Source organism: Charadrius vociferus, unplaced genomic scaffold (assembly GCF_000708025.1).
Source record: "Charadrius vociferus isolate BGI_N301 unplaced genomic scaffold, ASM70802v2 scaffold97, whole genome shotgun sequence".
NCBI classification, from domain to species: domain Eukaryota; kingdom Metazoa; phylum Chordata; class Aves; order Charadriiformes; family Charadriidae; genus Charadrius; species Charadrius vociferus.
Window position 1 is genome coordinate 3,095,260 of NW_009649316.1, and position 12,124 is coordinate 3,107,383.

General features: G+C 42.2%; 1 protein-coding gene across 1 annotated transcript in view; it reads left to right on the forward strand.

Moving 5' to 3' along the window:
- The window catches only part of GLI3 (GLI family zinc finger 3), a 209,126-nt gene that overhangs the window by 185,012 nt on the left and 11,990 nt on the right, over positions 1-12,124 (forward strand).

Here is a 12,124-nt window from a genome sequence, read left to right on the forward strand (position 1 = left end):
AGATGTTAGGAAGGAAGTGCCCGAAATATCTTATCCAGTTCGGTCATGATGTCATGGCTTTAACACACTGCTGCTTCTGTCACCCACCAATGTTCTATTAATTCTACCAGGATCTCCTTTGTGATGAAACAAACCTTAAAACATACATCATCAAGTAAAGATTTTGGTAGTGCTTATCACTGCCATCATTTTTCTTTGTATTTTCTGTGAAAAGTGGTCTGTGACACTACATTCCTGACTTTTTTAGGGGTTTCTATGCATTTCATTGCAAAAAGTGGATCAGGCATTATCTCCTAATCTGAACTGCAACTTCTGTAGTTTATGCATAAGGAGACACTAAGTGCATTTATTGGAAAAAATCCTGCTATTGAACAGTCTCTTTCTGCAGACAAAGCATTAGTGTTTTTCTCATACAGGCAATTTGGATGTGTCCATGTGGTAAGCATAGGACTCTCGTTAAAAAAATTGAAAAGACTTACTGATTGATTTACATGGGAAGATCCTGCTGAGGAGTATCTCTTCCATTATTTTAAGCGGATCCGTGTTAGATATGCTGTAATGATTTAAAAAGTTCTAAGAGCAGAAGAAAGTTCATGGTTTTACCAAATGCAGTCCAAAGTTGAACTAAACGAAGTGCAGGTTGTTCAGCAAGTCCTGTCTACATGCTTAGTGTTACTGTCCATATGTTTAATACACTCTGAAGAGCAGATCCTGTTAAATAATCTGACGTTTACCTTGCTATTTTGCCCCATTAGGAGCAGGATTTTCAGTAAAAGAAGGCAATGGTATAACTTTTTTGTAAGGGATCAAGTACTTTGCTAATCCTTCTGCGTAGATAGATGACCCGTTGTACCAGTTCTGGAAGTTCGGAAGACTTCAAAATCTTATTCAAAGAGGACTTTTTAGCTTTTCCTTGTTCTATCTTGCTCTGTAGCCTTTCATAGATTTATAAATTGGCTCATGGGATTAAGCGGTTTGTCTCTGCTAATATAAAATGAAACAAAGCTGCTGTATGTATGGTTACATTTCAACTGAAAGAGCCTCTTGGTGCTAACCTGCTTGCAGTCTATTTCCAAACCTGTGCACTGAAAGACACAGAAAATTGTAATAGATTTTTATCATTAAAACCATACAATTTTTATAAAACAGCTCTGGCTATATATATTTATGTGGTGCACCACAGTTGTTGAGATATTTTGCTGAGTACTTTTTTACTTCCTTTTTTTTTTCTGCTGTAGGCTTCTTTACTGTTGAGCAATTATTTCTTGGCTCCACCAGTCTGGTCTGTGTTGTGGAATGTCAAGATTAGAAAACTTTTCCCATTTTACTTTCTTGTGAACGTGCCCTGTTTTAAAGGAAAATATTATTACTTTGAGCGTAGTTTGAACCCACGGCTCGGTAACTAACTATGAGAGCTGCTAAAGCCCCACTTCTGCTGAGAGCTCAGTGCATTCGGACCCAATCGAATTTAATGGGCTCAGGGCTGCCATAAGAGCCCATGCGAGCAGAGCAGCTCACAGAACGAAGATCTGCGCATGTCGGCCAGGAGCAATGGCTGGAATTTATCAAAGCCAAACAATATAAGAGGAGAATAGTTAATTTCAGGTTTAATATACACAGCAGGTCTGATTTCCATTGAAGTTGGATGAGTTATAGTGGCAGGAAGGCAGCCTATAGACTTTTGTCTTCTGCAGTAATGTGGGAAAACATCCAAAGTATTTAGTTGTTCTGCCTCGCGTGTGCTGGTGTGCTTCTTACAAAATCAGGACAGTATTTTCATTTTTTCATTCTTCACACAATTTGCAAGATGAAATACCTTATTGTAATGCTTCTTTATGATGACTTCCTTCTTAAGTGGGCTGCCAGGAGTCCTCTGTGGTCTTTTTTTGCCAGTGAGAACTATCCAGAAATAGAATATATGCTTTTAAGTGTGTTACACTAACATCTGTAGCAGTGCTAAGTGCCAGGCTGTTCGTTTTTTTGGTTTGGTTTTTTTTTTTTTTTTTTAAGGTAAGGCCTGTTTTTTCACGTATGTTTTTGTTAAAGATTGTACACAGCTGTATGTGAGTTCTGATTTGCAAAGAAGGAAGTCAGCCATTGCTCACGTTGGGTACTGCCTGTGAGGGTTTTGACTTGGTTTTCCTGGAAATTCTATAGCAGTTGCACGTAAAATCAATTTTTATCCCTAAATGCAAAGATCATGAAGCAGAAAATTTCGAAGCTGAGCCTCAGGTGGTTTTCTCTCCTTCCATAGCCAGTCACTCCTAGAAGGTATCAGACAGTGCATTTTCTAGGCAACATCCACCGGTAATCTCAGACCTGGTGAAGGGCAGATGTTTGGTTTCAGGCTGGCCTTTACTCTCTTCCCCATCCAACTGTAGGAAAAACTCTGCCCTTGTTTGTGCACTACCGTTTTGACTAGATTGAGAGAGGAAGGTGTAACAGATTTGCGGGGAGTGTGGAGTTCTTGCAATGAGGATCTCCTCTCTTTTCAGTTTATGGCAGGAACAGGCATTGCACCTCCTTGCAGTCATGCTGTAGAGCTGTTTCCTGAAGGCGGAAATCCTTCCCGCATCTCAAGCTGTAGCGCTCCTGCCTGTAGCCAGCTCTCAGAAGGCCTGTGGGGTGAGCTTATGTGCACGTGTGATGGAGAAGGAAGGAAGGCAGGCAAGGCAGTACAGGCTGAAGATCGTGAGCACAGGGCAAGGCTGTAGGATTTGGGAGAAGACCACCTTCAGTCGCTGTTGCATCATAAAGGCCAACATCACAGTTTCATCACTCACTCAGCCAATGGGTCTTAAACCCTTCAGCAAGCAGCTTTTGTTCAGTCTCTTCTTCCAGCCCTGGCCTTTTGAGCCAAGTTTGAATTCTCCATCATTGGTGCACACTTCGCCTGGCTTCTTTCTCCCTCTGCTTTCCTTCTTGCTGGTCTGTCTTGGGTTGCTTGGTTTATGTGGCAGGCACCAAATTACCCTAAATTTTTCTCATATAACCTTTATGCAGAAGACAGGTAAAATGGGGGTGTAATTTGGGGACCTAAATGCGAAGAGCATAAAAACCACAAAGTAAAAGCGAGCCATATGTGGATACGTAAGATTATTTTTCTTAAAGTGATTTCTGTACATTGCTGAAGTCTTGGTGAAGGTGAAAGTTGTAATGGGGTTCTACCTGTCAGGTTGCCTTTTCCAAAAGGGATTACCCTCCAGCAAAAGGCTTTCTTGCTGTTTAGCGAGGCAGTTACATGGTCAGTGCAGCTCTCAAGCCGTGCGTCATGCACAGTTTGCACCAAGAAAGATGCTGGAGTGAGTGGAAGCTGGAGGAAAGTTTACCAGCGTCCACACAGTGGTGTGGAGCGCGTAGTACAAAGTGCGGGAGCTGTGCAGAGGAGTGAGTGCACTGCGGCGGAGGCAACTGGGAGGGCAGCCAGAGCAGGGAAGTAATGCAGACGGCAGACGGGTAGGAGAGAGTGGTTGGGAGAAATGCCAGGAGCGGTCATCTTGCAGTTGGCCCCTCAGACTCCTTCAGGAGCAGTGGAGGGGAGCACTTCTTCCCTGCAGGCTCCCAGCGCCCCAAGAACTTAGTCATCCTACCATGGTAACTCTGTTGCATCTTTCCCTGCTTCAACAGTTCTCAGGAGAGCAGGGCATACCCTTGGAGGGCAGAGACATGACCAAAGCATCCCTGTTTGAGTACAGTTGACTTGAGCATCTGGTTTGTGGTTTCCACTTTCAGTTCCTTCACTTCTCTGCTGCAACTCCTTCACACAAATGCAATTAGCCCTGTCCTTAAGCAGGCCACAGATTCACGTAGGTGAAGAGAGAGGTAGAGTTGGGGTTTTTTTTGAACGAACTCTATATGGAAGCTGTGATAGCTTGCTTGAGCTACGGTGAATGCAATACAGAGCATCAGTGCTGGAGGAACTGGCAAAGCCCACTTATCACAGCAGGATGCATTAAAAAATTATTTCCATACATTTGGAAAAAAAGAGCAAAGAAAGCTGGAATTCCTGTAACATACCAGCTTCACCTATTAACCTCCCAGCTAGTAATACAAGAATGCAACCTTCAAGAAAGAGATGGCACTTGATTTTAGACAGAGTTATGGAAGAGAACATCAGAGAAGAAACAAAGCTGAGAGTCATCAAAGCATCTTTCCTACCACTGTAAAAGTGGAATGATTAATGTCCACAACATTTATGTTGAAGTTCTGGCAGAATCTCATTTATTAAATTTTCAGGTTTAGGAAATAAAGATGCAGTTTCTGCCATTGCTTTATAGCTGCATGCTCTTACACAGGAAATCAAGGGAGAGCTGTAAAACATTGCCCTTGATGGAGCTGCATTTTCCTGCTAACAGACTTAACTGTACTGTATACGTGAATATATGTGTGTTAAATGAAACAAGAACAAGATGTGATCTTATTGGGAAAGAATCCCTGCAATATCCCATAAGTTCCATTCCCTCCACAGAATATCTCAAAGCCTACCAAAAAGCTGTCCAAAACCTGGAAACATAGATACAGGCTGAGGCAGTCAGTTCCCAGCCGGATGAGCAAGCTGTGTTTGCCCTGTTGGTATTATATCACATCCATACTGTATAACTACTATATCAGAGATTAAAAGAAGGTCATGCTGTATTATGAACCGCTGTCTTTATTTTTAGGATTAGATAACTTTTCTCTTTTTTTTCCCCCCACTGATTCTCTTTATGTCCTAAGGGCAGATCCTTTCTCTTGGGTCAGGAATGTAATAAGGCAGGTTTTCCTCTCTCCAGGATATTGTGTCTGTCTCGCTGTGTTTAAATTGCCACAGAAAGCTCTTCTGAGCAAAATACAGTATTTTCTTTGTACAAGAGCCAACGATTGACGTATCCTTGGGGACTTCTCTGTCTTTAGCATTTAAACATACAAGTTGAATATGTTTAACCTATTGATAGGGAATGTAGACAACTACAGAATTTATTGCAAGAGAACAAAAGGAGAAGCAGAAAGACAACATCTTTTTTTTTTTAACTTGGGGATTGAGAACTTTTATTGCTGTTGTTAGTGCAGAGAGATTAAAAAAAAAAAAAAAGAGTCCTATATTTTCAGCTGAAAGAGGGAGGTGAGAAGAAAACAGTCCTGCTGGGTTGTGTCCTTTGAATTAGCGTATTCCTGTTTATTAGTAATACAATTTCACGTTTAGAGAACAAGACTTCTCCAAGCCCATACATAAAAATCGTTTGATTTGCTATAGCTGGTTAAACAGCATTTGGGGCAAAAATATGACTCCTGCTCAGGCTTATAGTAAACTCCACAAAATGTAAATGTTCATTAATTATTATTAGTTTGACTGCTTTTGGTCTTTGTGCATTCCTCTCCTCCGAACTTGTATGCCTCCTGAGACAAGAACAGTCTCTTTCCATGTGTTGCACCGACCCCAGATCTTTAATACATTTTTAAATATGACTATAAACCCAGTCTTCTCCCAGTGGCAGCTGTGCTGGCCCAAGACAGCTGTTGACCCCAACTGTTTGTTGCAACATCTTTGAGGTTCCCCTCAGTCTGCTCTTCACATGGGAATGCTCTCTCACATGCTGGAGTTAAAACAGCCAGGTTAACCCAAGCCCTTCGGATCAAGGCAAGTAAATAAGCAGTTTAGGAGCTACAGAGACAGTGGTATTGGAAGTACAGCAACATCTTGCTAAGAAAAGGTGATGACCTGTTACGGGGCAGAACTATGTAGTGTCTCAACATGGTTGGAACATGATGTGATCCCCACCACCGCCACTTTCCTCCCTTCTTACTGTTTCCACCCTCTCTTCCAGCTGTTGGTTTCCATACTACCCTTCCGTGCCTGTCATCATCGTCCATTTACTTCTGTGGGCTGTCTCAAGTTATAAATCATGATTATCTTTCAGTTGACTCAGGCTTCTAAATTTGATCCCTCCCTTTCTTCATTGACTGCTATTGCCAGTTCTCAAGGGACACAGATGAGAATCCAGAACGGCACAGTAATAAATGAGCTTCAAGCATGAATTCGGCTGGAGTGCTGACTGAGGTCTAATCTTTTTCTTATAATTAAGTATTAACAGTCACGGACACAGAGTTCATAGGTTAAGTTTGTAAAGTAGTGTAAGTTATATTTCCCATTTTCCACATACTTCAGTCCTTTTTGAAATAACCGTCTTTTTGACTGAAACTTTATTTAGTAATTTGGTTTTTCTTCATGAGTAAAACTTTTTTAGTCACACTGGAGTTATAAACATTTGCAGTACATATTTTTCTATACTGTTTAAAAAGGTCACACTCCTCTCTCTCACATGTAACCCCAAAATATCTGATTACTAAAATGTTGTATGCCAGTAGTCCTCTTTTAGGTTTACTATCATGACCAAATCTAGGGGGAATGGGGGGCTTCATTTGTTAATCGTGGAAAACTTTGAAAATTAAGTATTGAGATTGAATGACAAGATTCAAACACTGTGAGGTGAGGAGCGCAGGGTGCACACAGAGTATTTAGTGCATTCATTTAATGCAGAGGAAATTGCCGTGCAGTGCTTTTAAGATCCAGCTGATTTTAACTGTGGGTATTCCATTTCAGCAAAGGTGTCAAGACTGTCGAGGCGCTGACCTGCTTTGGGCTAGATCAGTGGATTGTATAAATTGTCATGTTGCTAATCAGCGTTAGCAGAGATCTGTCACAACAGCATTTCTTAAATCTTCTTTAAAGTATGCAAGACAGCCGCAAGAACTCTAATAGAATAACAATAAATGCATCCAAAGGAAAGGAAGCAGGAGTGGAGATAGTTATCTGAGCTTCTCCACAGGCATGTGCCTATGCAGAAATGTATAGCTATAGCTCCGACTTGGCTTTAGGAACTGCAAGCAGCTTAAGCATTTATGCCACCATAAAGGTTTAAAGGAGCTTAAGTGCTGCTTCTGTCTCAGGAACTAAAAATGGCTTAAGGACTTATGCCACCCTAAGAACACGAGGTCAAAAGCGTACCCCTGACTTGTGCAGAAGAGAGGAGACATTCATCTCTTGTGGTTGTTTAGCCTTGTTGTGCCTGCAAATGATCTTTAGTAGGGCAAGGACAGAGGGATCCATACCTATTTTCTAGCAGATAAGACGAAATTAAAATGCATGCATTGTTCTAACAGAGAGTCACAGAGGTTAGAGAGAGACTCGATTGCAGTGACTGGAATGTGCCCGAAAAGTCTGCTGGGGATTTCACTCCATGGAGATGCAGGTTTTTTTCCTTGTCACAATGGGATTTCTATTGTTGCAGGATATTTCCTGCCTCACCAGGACCTCCTTTATATCCTGACTTCTTTACAAAGCTTTTGTCTGTCCATCTTGCTGTGGATCATGGAGTTAATCTTTATCGAGATGTTAATGAGGTGGTAGGGAGGCTTGCCTGATGTCATCTCTTAGTTGCCTGACTACCTAAAATGGTATCGAGGAGCAATGATGAGCCGTGCATTGCATCCCTGGGGAGCAGGCAAGCAAGGGTACTTGCTTAAGTGCTGCCCTGTCACTTTTCTGAATGCTGATACTCCTTTTACAGTCACTTGGATATCTCAGGAAGCTGTGTGGGTCAAGAACCTCAAAAGTATGCACACAACTCATGAACAAGTGACTACTTTTAGTGGGAATCAGAGACTTGAATGATGTACTTTAGAAACTTTTGGGACAACATAAATACTTCTGTGCATGTGGGCTTTAGCTTTCCTGGACCTTAAGTCTTGGCCTCTATTGTGGCCATAGTTCCCAAGGTTTCTTGTTAGGTGGGGTACATTCGCAAGCTATGAGGTACTCTCAGATGTTTTGGTAATGGTCTCAAGTCCAAAGCGAAGGAGAGATCTGTACTTAGACCTAAGCAAGGAAGTTTTAATTCTGTTATGCCAAGTCTGGCAAGCTCTGGTGTACTTCACGCTATTCTGGTAAGGAACATTGAAGTTGTACTAGAGCAGGTGCAGAAGATGGCTGAGATGACCACTGAGGAGGCATGGACTAACACCATCCTGGAAGTGGCAATGAGGAATCTGGGAACAAAATGACAGGCAGGACACAGGGACTTCACACCTCAAGCCAAAGCAGGGTAAGAAGGGGAATGAGGATTTGATAATCCTAGAGAAGACCAGAAAGAACCGGTTTATTTAATCCAGCAAGTGAAGTCGGGGAGGATTGTGCTGTCTGACAGTTGGGGTGGGGGAGGGAGAGAAATAAACACCATGCAGGGAAGCAGAGCTGTTTAAGCTAAAGGATAGTGTTGGCACAAGAACAAATGAATATAAATTGGCTGTGCATAAATCGAAGCTAGAAATTAGTTGCTAACCAGCAGAGGAGTGAGTTCCTATAAGAGCTTTCCACTGGGAGCAGAGGGAGCAGTTCACCAACGTACTTAGAAGATGAAGCTTGCTCCATTTGTGACCAGGATTATATGTAGCAGGGCTTGCTGCAGCAAGGGATGGGCCTGAGGACCAGGAACCCTCCTCCTATTTCTAACTGTATGTGGCCTTAAAGACAAATCTACATCCCCTATGCAAAACACGTAAATAAGAGTGCTCCCTGCAGGTCTTGCTGGTCAGGGACAACTAATCCCCTTCCAAACCAGTCTCAGAGATATCCAGTCAGTCACTGCCAGACGCAGTCTCTGCCCGTTTCCTCTCTGCAGCCTGTGGGCTCCACGGCTCCCTCGTGCAGCTGCGGCACGGGCTATCTTTAGCAGTCGTTCCACTGTGATGCCTCTTCGCCCTTTGCACTTTGTCTCCAATGCAGCAAATGCAGTGGCTCTGCTGGTTTGAGGGACTTTCTGTGGCCGTACAGCCCAAGGGGAGATTTGTGCTAGAAGATGGCTTAAATGCTGTTTCTGCTTGATGTCAGTAGTGAGGTTTAGTAAGGAGTTACTTAGCACCTCCATTTTTTAATTTTTAAAATACAGGGAAATAACTGTGAGAAGATAAAAGTCTAAAATTTTCATTGCATAATTGAAATTAAACCAATTTTTGGCAACGGTGATACGCCTTCCACTGTGCCACTAACTTACCATATTATACCAATACAGCATGGTCTCTTCCCAGTTTTCTCCTAGCATACTTTAGGGTAGCGTGTCTAGGTTAGAAAGCAGAATCAGGAGATTTTCCCGGTGTTTTCTGCTTTATCTACCAAATAACACTTTGCTTTCAGATGCAATCTCAGTTGCAGGTGACAATCATCCTTTTTCTGTTGTTCCTAACTCATTCCACCGGTATGAAGGGGCTTTCTTCCTGCTGTTGGACTACTGTGAGAACACTTTTGGCCTTCGTTTATGTATTGAATAGCTAATGGGTACCAAGCAGTCAGCTAGGATACACTTAGATACTCCTTTCTTCTAAAAAACACACGGAGGAGGGAAATGGAACACTTAAGATTATTGCAGATCCTACCTCCATTGTCACCTCACATCATCTGCTGCAATATGGACTAGCACCTATGGTGTGCATTGATTCTATGAGAACATGTATATTTTAAGGTGTGCCCTTTTTAAATAATATTTCTTACCATGTAAGTGTTTATGCTTCCAGGACATGGCAGATTGTACTCCCTGTTACTGCTGATTTTTGAGCTTCCCCAGTAGAGATGATAGGCCAACTTCAGCCTTGATTTCAGTGAATTTGGTGGCTCTTTTTGCTCTGGAATTGAGATCCATCTTAGAGCTTCCTCCTTGAAAGCCAGGGCGTTCTGAGACCAAAATTGGTATTTAGGTCAGCTCCCTCTGTTCATTTTAGGGTATTTTTGAGCCAGATGATAATGGCAACATTTTTTAAAGAAAAGCAAATGAGCCAGGACAGACTGAGATTTGGTAATGAGCATTGAAGTGGCATGAAAGTGACTGGTATTCTGCAAATGACCCCTGTTTAGCAGCTTTTTGGAGCTGTGTGCAATGGGAGATAGCTAGTAGAATTCCAGCTTTTAATGGGGGCTTTTTTTCAGGTCAAAAATTCTTAATAATACAGAGCTGGTGCTTCAGAGCCCAATGTTAGCAAACCTGACACTAGGGAGTAATATCATTGGCTTTCATGTGCCTATTTACTGTAATAAGGATTACCAACGTAAGTAAAACTTGCAGGTTTGGGCCTACAAAATTAAAAGAAAAGCCTTTTCACACTCTGAAACTGCATCAAAATTCAATTTCACCAGAAAAAAAAAAATCCTTCTGATCTAGTCCCTGGAATGTGACATTTCATGGGTGTAATAAGGTTACAAACAGATTATAAATTGAAACCCTATAAATCCTTATTGTACTGTACCAAAGCTTCTGCTTTGCATAATACTCTTATTCCTGACTGTTCTTTGTTTTACAAGCTCAAAACTATTCATTCCCTCTCATAATAGAGACCAGGGAGCCAAAAACACTGTGCAAAATCCAAAGGTAATTATCTGAGTTGAAGAACCTGAATGCCAGAGTTCACAAACTTCTGAACTTTTCTAATTGCACAGTGAGACCTCCCTCTTCCTTGAAACATGTTGTAAATATTGCACGTTGTTTCTGCCAAATGATAATGATAAAAAATCCCAGTGTAGATTTAGTTCCTGTTTTGTGTTTATAGGGTTCTGCCTATGTGTCCATAGTAGATGACTGAACAGTTTTCAAATCATAACGTGAGCAAGTGACGGTGTTTCATTGTGGCCCTACGTGGTCAGGATTACAAATGCTGTGAATTACCTGAGAGCACCGTTGGTTTCTGCTGTTGGCCTCTTACTTGTGCTGATTTCATGTCTAGCAAGTGTCTTCTTCCAGTATTTAGGCACATTTATGGGTCTGCTAAAATATCACCCCTCTACAAAAAGCAATTGAACAGCTCACCTGAGAGCTAAAGAAATTACCCAAATTAGCAGATGATGTCATGGACTCATTTCTTATAGGCCTTATCTGAAGGTGAGGATCCTCAGAGGGGTTGAATCAGAATGAGATGGCTTTGCAGGTGAGCTCTCAGAGGCCACTTGGAGCATCAGAGCAATGAGGGGTTCGATTGTAAGAAGATCGGAGGGAGTAGGAAAGGAGTGACACGGTAAGGGAGCAGGGCAGATGAATATGGAGGGACACTGCTGTGCAGTGACCTGCAGGTGATCACGAGATACCTGACAGGTGAGCCAGTGGAGTGATGGGAAAAGGCAAATGATCAAGTCACCATCCTGGGCAAGATTTGTCAGCCACTGCAGTGAGCCTGGGGAGGGAGTGAGGAAGGGGAGTTCTACAGCCATGAGAAAGGCCAGTTTTAAAGGATGTTCATAAAGGCTAGAGGTCTGGAGGGCAAGGAGCAAGCCCGTTTGCAAGGACAAAGAGAAAAAGTATCCTATGGAGAATTTCTCTGCAAGAGCATCCATGGTGCCTGAGTGTCCACACAGCGGGAGGTGCTGTTGTGAACTGATTGAACCAGCCCTGAAGTTTTTGTATCAAATGGAAAGCCTGTGTCACACACTCAATTTTCGTTTGGCCAAGAATTACTTTAATGCATTGAGTTTTGTCCCATTACTTCTTTCTCTTTCAGGAAAGAAGAATGCACATTAACCTTGTTGTACTCGTCCGATGCCATTTCACAGCCCAAGGCATCTGTACACTTTTGGTACAGGCGTGTATAGTACAAATGGATTAGAGATCTGCACTTGAAACAAACTCCTGCAGATTACATGTTGTATGTTGTCCAGCACATCTGCTCTGTTCATGCGCTCTGTGCCCCATCACAACTTTTAAGAAATGGCAATAAAGTTTCAGAAGGAGAAAAAGAGCAGTCATCTTTTATAGGCAACACACATCTGTTTGCCATGGCGATGCCGCATAATTGTGAACATAAGTGATTTTATTTGGTTTTCTGATTGTTTTCAGGACTTTAGAAAAGATTGGGATTATCTTCTTTGTGTTCCAGTATGACCTACTGAGTTTCTGTACGGCTGGCTTTTTCTGTGAGCTACTTACGGAGCAGATACAGATTTCATCCCTGTGCTGTGATCAAATAGGAAGTCTGGAAGGATTTTGTCTAGTAGGTTAATGGAAATAATCGCATTAGCTGAGAAATGTGGCCATCTAGTGGCACAGCTAGCAAGCTGTGGTGGAAAGTACAGCAATGGGGAAGTCTCTGAGGCAGGATTTCTTCAAGAGTC